This window comes from Molothrus ater, chromosome Z (genome assembly GCF_012460135.2).
Source record: "Molothrus ater isolate BHLD 08-10-18 breed brown headed cowbird chromosome Z, BPBGC_Mater_1.1, whole genome shotgun sequence".
Lineage (NCBI taxonomy): Eukaryota > Metazoa > Chordata > Aves > Passeriformes > Icteridae > Molothrus > Molothrus ater.
The window spans coordinates 69,996,716-70,010,207 of NC_050511.2; positions in this window are offsets into that span (position 1 = coordinate 69,996,716).

Sequence of the window (13,492 nt, forward strand, 5' to 3'; positions counted from 1 at the left end):
GAGGTTAATGGAGAACTCTGGAGGTCATCTTGTCCAGTCCTTGTCTCATCACAGGTTCACCTACAGCAGGTTTCTCCAGACCACGTCAAGTATGGTTTTGAGTATGTTGGAGGCACCATGACTTCTCTTGAACAAACCCGTTCCAGTGCTTGATCACCCTCACACCAAAGTTTTTTTCTTGTTGAAATGAAAATTATTTTTACAGACTTACTGAGTCAGGTTGGAAAAGACCTCTAAGACCATAAGTCCAACCTATGACTGATCATGACCTTGTCAACCAGATCAGAGGTTTGATTGCCATGTCCAGTCGTTTCTTGAACACGTCCAGGGATAGTGATTCCACCACTTCTGTAGGCAGTCCATTCCAATGCTCAGCCACCATTTCTGTGAAGGAATTCCCCCTGATGTCCATCCTGAAGCTCCCCTGGCACAGCCTGAGGCTTCTTGAATTTTTTTTTTTAAATCTTCTGTCAATATACACTAATTAGCTCATTGCTTACCACTGTGAAATGCCTGGCTCTGAAGTCTTTGCTTCTCTGCATCAGGTATTTATACACACTGACAAGATCTCCCCTGAGCCTCCCTTTCCCCAGTCTGGACAGCCCCAGTGCTCTCAGCCTCTCCCTATACGACTATACATTCCTGTGCTTCCAGCATTTTAGTGACCTCTTGCAGTAAGTCTGTATCTTTTGTACAGAGAAGCACAGTGTTGTAGCCAGAAGTCCAGATCAGTGCTGAGCAAAGGGCAGAATCACATCCTGCTGATGACATCTCCAAATGTAGACCAAAGACAATCAGCCCTCTCTGCCATGAGAACACATTACTGGCTCACTTTCACCTTCTATCCAACAGGATGCTGAGCTTCTGATCTGCAAAGTTACTTCCCAGCCCATTATTCTGCAGCCTGTCCAGTGACTGGGATTATTCCTCCCCAGAAGGTTGGCCCCCCCACATTTCTCGTTGTTGAACTCCATGACACACCTCTCTGTCCAGTTTTCCAGCCTGCCCCTTCTAACAGGCAGCACATTTACTTGCTCACACCTTTGTATTGCCGGAGAACTTTTTGAGGATGCACTCTGCCCCATCATCCAGGCTATTAGCCAAAATGTTAAAGGATATTGACAATGGCATGGGTCCCTGAGGTGCACCATTAGTCTCTGCCACCAGCAGGATTTCTTGTCACTCATAACATCATTCTGGACCCATTCTTTCATCAGCTCTCAATTAATTTATCCACTTCATCAGTTTCCCTAGGAGTATTTTATGGGAGGTAATGTTCAAAGCCTTGTTTAAAGTCAAGGAAACAGCCCTTTTTCTCTCCCTCTCCACTGAGCCTTTTCTTTGTAGAAGCTATCAGGCTGGACAGCCATGGCTTTCCCTTTGTAAATCTATAGTGACAACTCACAGTCACCACTTTCTTCTCCATGCATTTGGAAATGGCTTTCTGGAATATATGCTCTATTACTTTCCAACCAGTCAGTGTGAGGCTGGTAGGTCTGTAGCTTCCAGGATCTTCCTTCTTCTCCTTCTTTATAAAGGAGTGACACCTGTTTTCTTCTTTTCATCTCTTCGTATCACCACATCCTCTCAGAGTTAATCAATGAAGGTGCTGCAATGAACTAGCTCACTCCCTTAGCTCTTACAGATTCATCCCATCAGGTGCCATGGATTTAAGGTTTTATACAGATTGTTTAACAATTCCCTACCTTTTCCACCCTACCAAAACTAAGTACACCCTGCCCTGGTTTTTCTACTGGCCTCATCACCTGTCACAAGTCAGAGACTTGTCTTCTCTCACATCTCTCCCTGCCTGCATTCCGAATTTGTCCTTTCTGAAGAGCTCATATTCACTCAGTGCAGAATTTGTGAGATATATCACCACCTTTCCATGATCCAATGACAGTATAACTCTGCTAAAGCACAACAGAACCCTCATTTCCCCTGGTCATGTCCCATGTGAAATGTGTTGGTGTAGGACAATTTCAGAGCAGGACCCCCACATGCTGGTCTCCCAAAAAGGATATGAAAGCTTTCCCCACAACTCTCTGTAGTAGGGTCTTCCTTCTTTATGTGGGTACCCCTGTGATGGACCTCCTTTAGCCCTGTTTTGTTGATAGCAAGTTCCCTTCATTTGCCCCATATTTGTTTGTCTACCACTTTCTCCCCTTGTTTTGGTGATCCCCTCTCCACCCTACAGGTCCCAGTTGGCAGTTCTCTATCAGACTGATCACCCTGTTGCCAAAGATACTTTTTCTGTGCTTGGTCAGGCGGATCCCATCTCTTTCAAGCAGGTTTCAGTTCTCTAAGAGAATCTCATGGTCATAAGCACCAGAACCCTGTTGCCAACACAAAAGGCAAATATAATTGTTGACCTGCAAGGCGTCCCTACTCGTCCAGCCCTTGCCTCTCACACATCGGATCTAGGAGAGAACTCCCCTTGGTCCCCAATGACCATTAGCCCAGACACATGTAGTCACCCTTGACACTTTGCAGGTCTCCCTGGCAGTAACTGTGGTGACAGTCCCATGTCTGTGCTAGAGCAGACGGATGATGGGTAAGGGCTGAGCTGCCCACAGAAATGGGCCAGGCAAGGGGAGTTTCCACAGGGCTAATGAACACTCACATGGAGCATCATGCCCTGGAGTTGTCACAGCAGCCTGTCAGCTGCACTAGACCCCCTGCATACTGGTATGGAAATGAACTTCTCTTGCAGAGGACTACTTTTGTAATCCAAACAGTTTTTAAAGATTCTTATTATTTTTTTTTTCTATTCACAAGTACACGTAAACAGGTTTTCTGAAAGTTTCAGGAGTCTGGATGAGAGCTGTCAGCCAGAAAATGCAGTTGTTCCAGCACCAAAATGTATTACAAAGCGGATCCATTATTTAAAATCAAAAATACAAGCAACCTTACAAAAAACAAGTGATAGTTCAACAGAATCGAATGAATTTATGTATTTCTAAGGAGATAAAATTTGTTTTCACTTCCTCAGTTTTATTCTTGCTTTCTTATTCTGTTAAGCCATTTAGAAAGCTGTGTTGAAACTTTCTGATAGAATCACAGAATAGCAGAAGTTTGGGTTGGAAGGAACTTTTACCAATCTTCTAGTCCAATCCTGATGTGCCCAGTGATGCCTTTCACTAGATGCTATTGGCGTTTCACAGGGTTAAAAATGTTGTGTGTTTTTTTTCACCTGTTAAAGTTGTAGCTTTATGGAAATATAAATTTAAAAAAACATGAGCCACAGGAAAATAGGGTTCCTCATCCCAGTTTCCTCAACATGTTTCTTCAAGCTGCCAGAATCTACATTGGCAGATGAACACACCAGCACCAATGGGAAGTTTGTGACCACAAGTCCATGCGTCTGTCTAAATAATGTAAAACCCCATCGATAACCAGGAGTGCTTTTTTGACTTTATGTCAGCAAAGATCGAGCAGTAATGACTGACTAGATTTCTCATGGCTCAGCTCTCAGCAACCACAGTGGCAGTACAGGATAGACACATAAATGCTTGCAACAGAGAGTAAGCTTCATAGGGTAAGTCAGCATAAACTAGCTGTAAAATTCAGAGGTCAATATATTGCAATTGCAGGAAATGAGAGAAGATGCTGCACTGAGTATTTAAATAGAGGAGAGCAGTTTTTCACAATATGACGGTAAAAAGAAATTATTCACAGAAAACCTGAGGAAGCAGATGATAGAGTATGATGGCTGTGGGTAGTTATGAGCGTGCTGGTAAAACTGGCTGAAAACATCCCTGCAGCCTGGACAGCCAGGGTCAACCACCAAACTTTGGGTTTGATGCTATTTGTTTAGGATTCCAGCTCTGGGCAGCCATCCCTTCTCTGCCTTAGTTCCGGTGTCCATGGAGGAGACAATTCAGGGTGCAAGCACAGACTCTCTAGCCAGCACAGGGACTGGCAGGCAGCCGAGAGGCTGAGGCAGTGGTGGCACAGCCCAGCCATCGAGCTCAGATAGAGTTGGAAGCCCAAGCTTTCAAAACCACAGCAGGAAGTCTTGCCGCTACATGAGGGTAATAAACCGGTGTGAACGTGCGCCGCCTCCAACATGGCCATGTGCACTGGCCGCATCCGCAGCAAGCCCTCTGCTCTGTGTGCCGGTTCCGTCACATTAACTCATCCTGCGTAGCCATGGCAACACGTGTCAAAAACATGCTGTTGGCAGGTCCAGATCCAGCTCTGCTGAGCTCAGCCCTGGTGTGCATGCCAGTGGGGAGCAAACCCTTAATGAGGCCCCTTAATTTCATTCATCAGGAACACCTCTGCTCACACACTGCCAGTTTGAAAGGTCTTGAAAAAAATCTTCAGAATGAAGGGGGAGGAAAAAAAAGAAAAACAGGCGAACCTCTTCAGCCCAATAGGAAGATTTCAGGCAAGTGTCAAAATGCTTTGCTTTCTATGAGGAGACACCAGTGCTGTGTGGCTGCCCAGCTGCACAGTTTGCAGATCCTGAGCATCCAACATTTGTGCTTGTGACCAGCAGAATCACCCTGTCCTGGCATGGACCCACAGCCACCTCTTGCAGCAGCACCCACCCTCTCCAGAGCCCGAGTGTGACAGATTTTGCACTGTGAAAGGCCAGTGACAAAGGAGGGACAATGATCTGATAGGAGGCATTACTTCAAATTAGAGAGGCAATGCTGGTGGTGGCAAGGGTATGGGAAGTGGGAAGGAAGGACAAGAAAAGCACAAAATTCATCAAATTTGTACTTGTCTCACTGGAAGGATTTTTAATTTATAATGTCCTGGAATACAGTTGTCACCACCTTGTGCAGCCATCATCACGTTGCCTCTCAGTTTTTTTCCCAGCTCTCCTATCCCACCTTACTTGGAATGCCATCAATTTCCTCCCATCAGCAGGAGTTACAGTAAATATATTCACTTGTGGGCAATCAGAGCTGAAAGGTGACAATATAATTAAGGCTTTTAATTCTATGCCTGAACAGTAGTCCAGAACTCATAATAATTGACTGCTATGAAGGATATGTTGTCATTATTTTCCTTTGTTTCATATAATTGTTCAATTTGGCCAACTACATTTTTCCTTTAATGTGAATCCTATTCCCTGTGGGTGCAGGAAGTGTATCAGTAGTGCAGGAACATATGAATGGTAAACATGGACACTGGGCAGCACCCTGGGTTGCACAGTGTATCTGGTGCCTTTTACACATGTACAAGGGAGGGAACACATTAGTGGGAGTAGTTGAGTAGTAAGATAATGGAGAAACAGGGAAGAAGGGAAGGCTTTTGATGTCACAGTATCTAAGACAAATCAGGCACTCCCCTCAATGTGCCTGACTGAATCTGCACGTACCCTTGCCATTGCTGATACTCAAACTAGAGGAATGACTATCACAAAGTATCAGAAATACTTCCTCACAGTTTTTTCCTTTAAAAATGAACAACTGTGTTAATTGCCTGGTTAGCCTGCTAGCTGTTTCTATGATTCTGTATTCCATAACTGATACAACATATGTGGCTAAGGCAGTACACTGGGCGAACAGAGCGGTCTCACCTACAGCAAAGCCACCAAAAGGCTATCCTTGAGGCATGAAGTCAAAACCTCTGCAACTACTTCTTTAGAAGGAAGAAACAGGACATGACAATTGGTTTTTACTACTGGTAATTAATATATAACAATGTCCGCCTCCTCCTCACGGGTTGGATCACTTGAGTCCCACTGGTGCCAGCAGAAAACCTTCATGCCTGTTTCTGACCTTGCAGAACTAGACTACAGGAGCTGTTACCACACATCAGCTCAATCTTCACCCCAGATAAATCAGCTCACAGGCCCACAGCCCAGTCCTCTCAAATGCACAGGGATATTGTCCAACACATTATGCTTAGTCTTGGCTTGCTGGTTCCTGGGAACTAGCCCAGCAGTACACTTTACCCTTTCCTCCTGGCCTAGTCCCAGGCATTTGTTTTCCATCAAGATCTCCAAACACGGGTCCCACAGGCTTTAGACTCTTAGGTCTTTTTGGTCCTTATAAATCAAATATCTTACTCTTTCTGGGCCTTTCAAAATGACTTTTCTATTAGCCTTTTAGGCTAATAGTCATTAGGCTTTCAGAATTACTTTTCTATTAGTTTCTTATTCTTCTGAATAAAATTACATTTTATTATTATAAATATATATATTTATATAAATAATAAATAAATAAATAAATAAATAAATAAATAAATAAATATAAATTCTCTGCATTTAATTCATGGAAATATCATTAAGGAAAAGGGAGCATGCCTTGGTTAAAAAGGAAGGAACAACAAGCAGGAATTAGTGAACAATAAACCAACACATGCATTTGGAAAGTTTCAGCAGAAACCAGCAGCAGCTTTGCAGAAAGTGAGTCACTCCATGTACAGCAACAATAACTACAAGAAGTACTGGAAGAATGTTATGCAACACTAACTTTGACTTATCACATACCTTATCACATAATACCATAAGACCCTTCAGAGAGACTATTTTGGCATGTAATTTGCCCTCCCTGACCTGCCTGTAATCTGTGATAGCACGCTCATTGTTTCAGTGGTAAGGGCACTGGAAAAAGAGACAGAAAATATTCCTTTGAAGAAAAAAAAGAAAACATAAAAAAAAGTTGGTCTTACATAGGACAATCAAACACTGATAATGCATATCATGGGTAAGTAGAAATGTTTCTGGCCATCTGCTCCTTTGTTATGTCCATCGTTATGTCTGGGTATGGCATCCTCTCCTACCCTCCTAGCACCTATTCCTTTGCTTTAGGATAGAATTTTTTCCAGGCTGATAGAGCTATATTCCACAGGAATTCCTGATTTGGTTATCTCCTAGTCTTAGGCATTGTGCATGGTTTTCCTGAAGCTCAAAAAGCTTGCATGCAGTGTCTTGCACAAGCTGGACAAAATCTGGCAAGAAAGGGGAGATGGGACACTCTGAGATCTAACTTCACACAGTCAAGAAACAGTTCATCCCCAAGATGGTGATAGAGAAAGTTAGGTACCTAGGGATAACAGCAATGTGTTCCGTGGGAAACATTTAAATTTGCAGAAGTAGCTGCTAGTTATCCCTGGCATCATTCCCAATGTCAGGGTTAGTGACTCATCTGGATGTGTCAGTGGCTTTGCTTTAAACCTGGGGTTAGCTTCAAAGGAACAGGGGCAAAACCTGAGGAACTCTAGCTTCCACACCAAAATAACCCTTAAGAGCCCTACACATCAATCTCAATATGCCAGAAATATAATTATAGTCCCCAATACACTTCTTCTGCTCCCCCACTAGCATTTTTAGGGAAGCAAAAACACCTCTTGGGCAAGTGGGTACTTTTGTTAAGGGGAGTTTTAGTTTTGATTTGGGTCAGCTCATTTTGTTACAGATTTCACTTCAAATCCATGCAGCTTCTTCTCCTAAGCTGGGATGCCACAGTTTGGGGAATGTGAACCCTTGTGATACTTTACTTTAAGCCGGTAATACTTGAGCTGGCAGCTTCTTTCCCATTATGCTTTTATAAAGGAAACCCCACAAGCAGTCCATGCAGAGTCATAAGCAAATGGAGGCAAGCACCCCATTGATACCAGCAGCAGATGGTGACTGGGAAAGGATGTGGTCAGAAAATACCATTGGCTGCAGATGCCATGATGTTTAACATCACTTTACACCAGACTTCAGTATCGATGTTCATGGCCACGGATAGTGAACAGATGCATTGCTGGCTGCACTTTCCATTGCAGCTGAAGTCTCTGGCCATCCAATCTGAGCATCTGTCAGAGCATTTCAGTCAGCAGTCTATGGGACCAACATTTCACTAAGGCACATAACAGTGACCTCAAGACTTTGATTAATGACAGGGAGGACAACCCAGGAGCAACTGTAAAAGACTCACACCACTTATGAGCCACTGAGACCAGCTGCCCCATTTAAACCTATGGCATGCAAGCCAGCTCACAGGTTGCCCCATGGTTGATGAGCTGGAGAGAGACTTTGGACAAGGGCATGAAGGGAGACAAGAGGGAATAGCTTCATACTGGCAGAGGGCTGGACTACATGGTATATTAGGAAGAAATATACCTGTGAGGGTGGTGATAGACTGGCATAGGTTGTGCAGACAAGATGTGTCTGCCTAACCCCTAGAAGTCTTCAAGACCAAGTTGGAGCAACCTGGTCTAGCAGGAAGTGTCCCTGTGCACGGCAGGGGGTGGAACTGGACAGTCTCTTAAGAACCCTAAGAGCAGGCAGCACAGCATACAAGGAACAACAGAGACAAGGTTTCTACTGCCACATGAGTTAGAAGCACCTTTCCTGTCACTTGGACATTTACCAAGCAGTACAGAGCATGCTGCATGCTCTTTTTCTAGAGGAATTCCATTAGTTTTGTTGCTGTCATTCTGCTCCCCTCTGGATGAGTCTGGGCTTTGCTGGGCATCCCTCTGCACCAGCTGCTGTTTGCTGGTCCTTACAGGTCTAGGAGATGCACCCACACAAGTATTTGCAATCCTTGGTGGTCAGCAGGTGTTTGCACACCATCTGACCAAACCTTTCATGCCAACTATCTACTTAAGCCTTTGCTTTTTCCCATTTCCTAGCCTCATTCTTGAAACTTGTAGCATGAGCTTATCAACGTGTTCCTGTGCCCTTGAATCCATTAACTGCAGCAAAGTGGTTAATTATTTTAGCCTCTTTATGGCATCACTGTTAACATACTGCACATTCATACTTCCACTCATATAAATGATAGTCTTTAAATAAAGAAGACATGTGTTATTGAACTATTTATATTCAGAGCTGTCTGGAGCAGAAAAAGATTCAAGTGGGCATAAGAAAGCATCCAAAGTTAATGATTCAGAGATAAAATACTATGTTTTAATCTACAGGGTGTGTGACAAATCCAGGAAATCAGAAGTTAAAAGGATGCATGACTAAGGTGACAGCCTCAGGACACATCTTCAGCTGCTGTAAAATTAGCGCCATCTGGGAGGAAGCCTTGCTGTAGCTAAAACAGATGGAGGAAATGTAGAGGCTCACTGTGCCCACAGCATATATCCTCATAGCTGCCTTGTGGGGGGACCCAGGGGGGACCCTGATAATTGCCTCTGCCCCTCTCAGTCAAGAAGGGGGATTACCATGCATGAGTCCTCCCTTGACAACTGCAGACCCAGGGGTGCCTCATAAGGGCTCAACACCCCAGGGGAACACCAAGGGGTCCATACCCTGACTTGGCATGGGGCTATCTTGCCACTTCCATGTGTGGGGGGTTTTCTATCTCCATCTGTTAATGCCAAACTGTCAATCTTGATGGCAATGAAATTCTTATCTCCAACAGAATTCTCTCCTTTGTGCATGCCCACTTGCAGATTTTCCTCTCACCTGCTGTCAGTGAACTCGTATCATGGACAAGGACACACACCTTCACAGTCTCCTGGAAACCCCATCGTACTCTCCTGACCCTCAGCTGGGTCTACAGCTCCCCACAAGACACCCAGATCAGGACCTCTCTGCCAGATCAGCATATGGGGATGGTGGGACACTTCTGCATGGAGATACCAGGACTGGAGGTTGTATATGAGATCCTCCCCTCCCTGCCACTACCCAGTTCCCTCCCTGCATCCTGAATCCAGAGATCATTAACATCCAGGGTACCTTCGGGGTGCTTAGCTCCACCGTCTGCAGCTAGGGAGGTCAGTCAGCTTTGTGCTGGGGGACAGACAATGGTACAACACAAAAATAAGGTGAACTTGGGTGTGTTAGAAGAGCTTACCTCTCAGGGGTTTTTAGCCCACCAATCATTCAGCATATCAATTATTCAGGTTAACTCACCTTAAAATATGAGGGGAAATGATGGGGAAATATGAGTGAGGACAGAAACATTTGGTTTAGGAGCCCGAGCAGCTCTAACCTGCTACACTAGGAGCTTTGTTTGGCAACTAATTTCTAATGGAATAAAAAACATTGATTCCACTAAAACGGGGGGGGGCGGGGGGGGAGGGAGGGGAGGGGAAAGGTATCTACAACAACCATCCAGTGCACCAACCTGCTATCTTCAGGGCAGTATCTTCTTTCTCCCAGCCAATTACTTTTAAATCTCTATTACATCTGCACACAGAATTCTGGAGTGAAATCATTAGAGTGATTCAGAAGAAGTCTTTTGCACAGGTGTTAAATGGAAACCACAAGTTGTTGCTGATGTTTTACTTTTGTAAGTAATGACTATAACATTGACTTTGTCCCTTTGTCCCGTTCATCTATAAAAGGGAGAGTTGGGAAGGGTTCTTTTTGATAGATTTCTCGGACAGAAAAAAAGTGCAAGTGCAGCCATATTATATCTGAGAAACGTTTATTGATAAAAAGGGTAAGTGTTTTTTCTAAAGGTAGATAGGAAAAGGAGCAAGGAGGGAAAAAGAGAGATAGAGAAAGAAACAGAAGACAGGGACAGCGTTACCACAAAAACCTCAGCTCTTTGTCAGCATCAGCTTAGCAGGCGGAGCGTGCGTGCTGCGAACTGCAGTGTACTTGCACAGCTCCCGTGGCGGGCTGGGCGCGATTTCCAAGCGGTATGAGGCTGCGTGCTCCTTCCGTCGGCGGGGAGCAGGTTGTCTTGGCCGTGGCGCAATCCTGGAGCAGCTGCAGGCTCCCAGGGTGGGCGGCTGGCGGCTGCGGGCACGGCAGCGGCAGGCTGGTCGCCACGGGCTGGTGCTTCAGCAAGGTGGTGCAGGCGGGCAGCGCAGAAACACAGCAGCGGTGGCGGTCGTGGATGGTGGCTGGATGCAAGCGGGCTCGTGCTGCGGACCACGGGTTCGGCCGGGTGTCGGCCGGTGGCAGCGACAGGCGGCTGTGCCCAGGAAGCACAACGGGGGCGACTGGCTGGAGCAGCGCCCGCTCCGTTGGGGAGGCAGTGGAGCGCAAGGTCGTCACGATGACAAGCTGGTTTGTGGGAACGGTAAAGCCGGGAAGTAGAACCACAAGAAGGAAAAAGCAAGGGCGAGGAGGGGGCGGACCGAGCGGATCCTACAAGTGAGCCCCCGCTCCCACCTAGCAAACCAAAGCAAAAGGACTCCTGTTGTGTTGCAGTTAGCTACCTTTATGTCCTACAGTTCCTCCCACAACTTGATTTCCCCAGCATTCTTTAGCCCCCGGACATTAGCCCCACCCACAAGCGGGCAAGTGGACATTTGGGAGGGGGGGGTAGTGTGATAAATGAATGTGATTCATGCTAACAATTGTAACTACATTGGTGTTTTAGAAAATATCTGTTAAAAAGTAATAGTGGAAAATGATACGTTATTAGTGTCACAAAACAGATGTTTTCAGATGTTCACGAAAAAATAGGACACAAGATGGAGTATTGAGATAAGCAATATCCTAAAACAGAATCAGCCTTGAGGATGAACAAAGTTAGGAAAACTTCCAAAGCGGAATTGGCAAAGTTAAGACGACTCCCAAGGCAGGATCAGCCTTGAGATGAATAAAGTTGGGACAATTCCAGATACGGAATCTAAAATAGTAGTACTTACATAACACAAAGCATAATGCATATGTGGCACTTGCCAGGTTATTCAGAGGACAGCGAGGAAGACTGTCAGCCTTCCTCTGGAAAGACCCCCAAAAAGCCAAAAAGACCCCTTAGCAACAGGCAGAGTATGCACTGTGTAGTATAGTGACATAAATCTCAAGAATCGAAAATAGGAGGAGATTTACAGGAGAATATTGATGAATATGTAATAGCATACAGTACATAAGCTGTGTTTGGATCCTTTTGCCTTTTTGTATGTGAGGCAGGGTGGGAAGCCTTCCCCGTACCCCTGTTGGGTTTGTACCCCGGTCAGTTTTACTTATGCTTTATCTGAACCACTGCCGAATTTCTTTTTTGAACTACTGGATTATTATTTTATCTCAATTAAAACTGCTGCTAAATTTTAAGTTTGTGGTTTATTAAATTAGACATAGGGGACCTCATAACAGTAGGAACTCGCAGTCTGATCATGGAGGCTTTCTTTGCCCTGATGGCTGCTAGGAGAAGCCTCCCTGGGGACAGGGCTGCAAGCCCATTTATAGCTGCTATAAGAATATAACATATGTTGATGTATAAATAAAAATCAGATTGGTCTCTGTCACTCCTCCTGAAAAATGCTATAATGAAGTGCATCAAGGTACAACTGGATTCAGATTAGTGATGGAGACTATTTTTCCAGATCTCTGCTTGAGCTTGAAAGACGTTGATTTTGTGATAGGCTCCAGCAAAGTATTTTTCCTTTTCTTTCTAAAAGTGATAGTTATGAGATATCATCTGCAATTTAAAGCTGAAAGGGATTCTACTCTTATTCTTAATTTTCTATGCTCTTCTGTGTCCAAGGACAAATCCAGCCTCCAAAATACCTCTGTGTGAGACCTGTGGAAAGGCTCTGAGATGAAACTTAGTTGCTGAACCATCCTTACATTCAATCTCTGCACCAAGCTACAGAAGCAATTGCAGCCCCAGAATATTGCATATAAAAGGCCTGTCCAGGACAGGTTTGGAGTCAGTCTTCCTGTCCCTCTGTCATTTGCTAAGAATAGATGAGAAATTAGAAGCTGCCTGCTGCTGCTGGGCAATTCATGCTTTTCCCTTTTTGCACTAATATTCCAACCAATAGCAAAGGAGCAAAATGGGTGTTTTACAGAGAAAACTAGACTTTGTTGAGGTACAAAGGCGCTGCTCTTGTCAAGTCCCTTCCAAGGTGGTTGTCAATTGTTACACATCTGCCATCTCCCATGGATCCCCTGAGAGCTGTCACTGCTCTCATCTGTTGTCATCAAAGAGGATCTCCTGCTTCAGTGGATGTCTCATATGTAGTGATGCTTGGGACTCAATAGATACATCTGGTCACCTCTTTGATTGCTTTCATGTTTTGATCCTTCAGAGGTCCAAGACAATGTTATTTGTTCCTGAAGATTCTGGGCACCAGTGCCTGCCCTCTGACTCAATGTAGGGAAGGTTTTTGGGCACTGTGTTCCTTACTATTCTTGTGCTTATAGCCATGTCTGCTGGCAGGCAAAAAAAAAGTGACCTGGCTGAATGCCCTTCATGTCTCCAAGGCAAGTGACAGTATTTCCATGTCACATATGGACATAGAAAGGGGCTATTTTGTCCATAATAAGTGTCTATTTTAGACTCTGAAGCTCTGATTTCAGACAGCTGATTTAACAATTCAGTATGCTGATCATTTTGCATATGAAGCAAATTTCTTCCCATAAAATGACATTTTAAAGCCTCTGGACTCTCAGGATCTGCCTGTTTTGGCATGCTAGAATCACTTTGTTCTACCTCCCGTTTAAGGAAAAAATCTTGAAAAAACATTTCTACAAAGCAGATTTGTAGTTCAACCCCTTGGTCTGTCCCTCCCTGGGCTTCCACCAAAATTTCCCTATACATTTGTCTCTTTACATAGCACTAAAGCCACACACCTTTTTAAGGTTCCCACCCCAGTTTTCTAGAACAGCATATAATATTTTTGG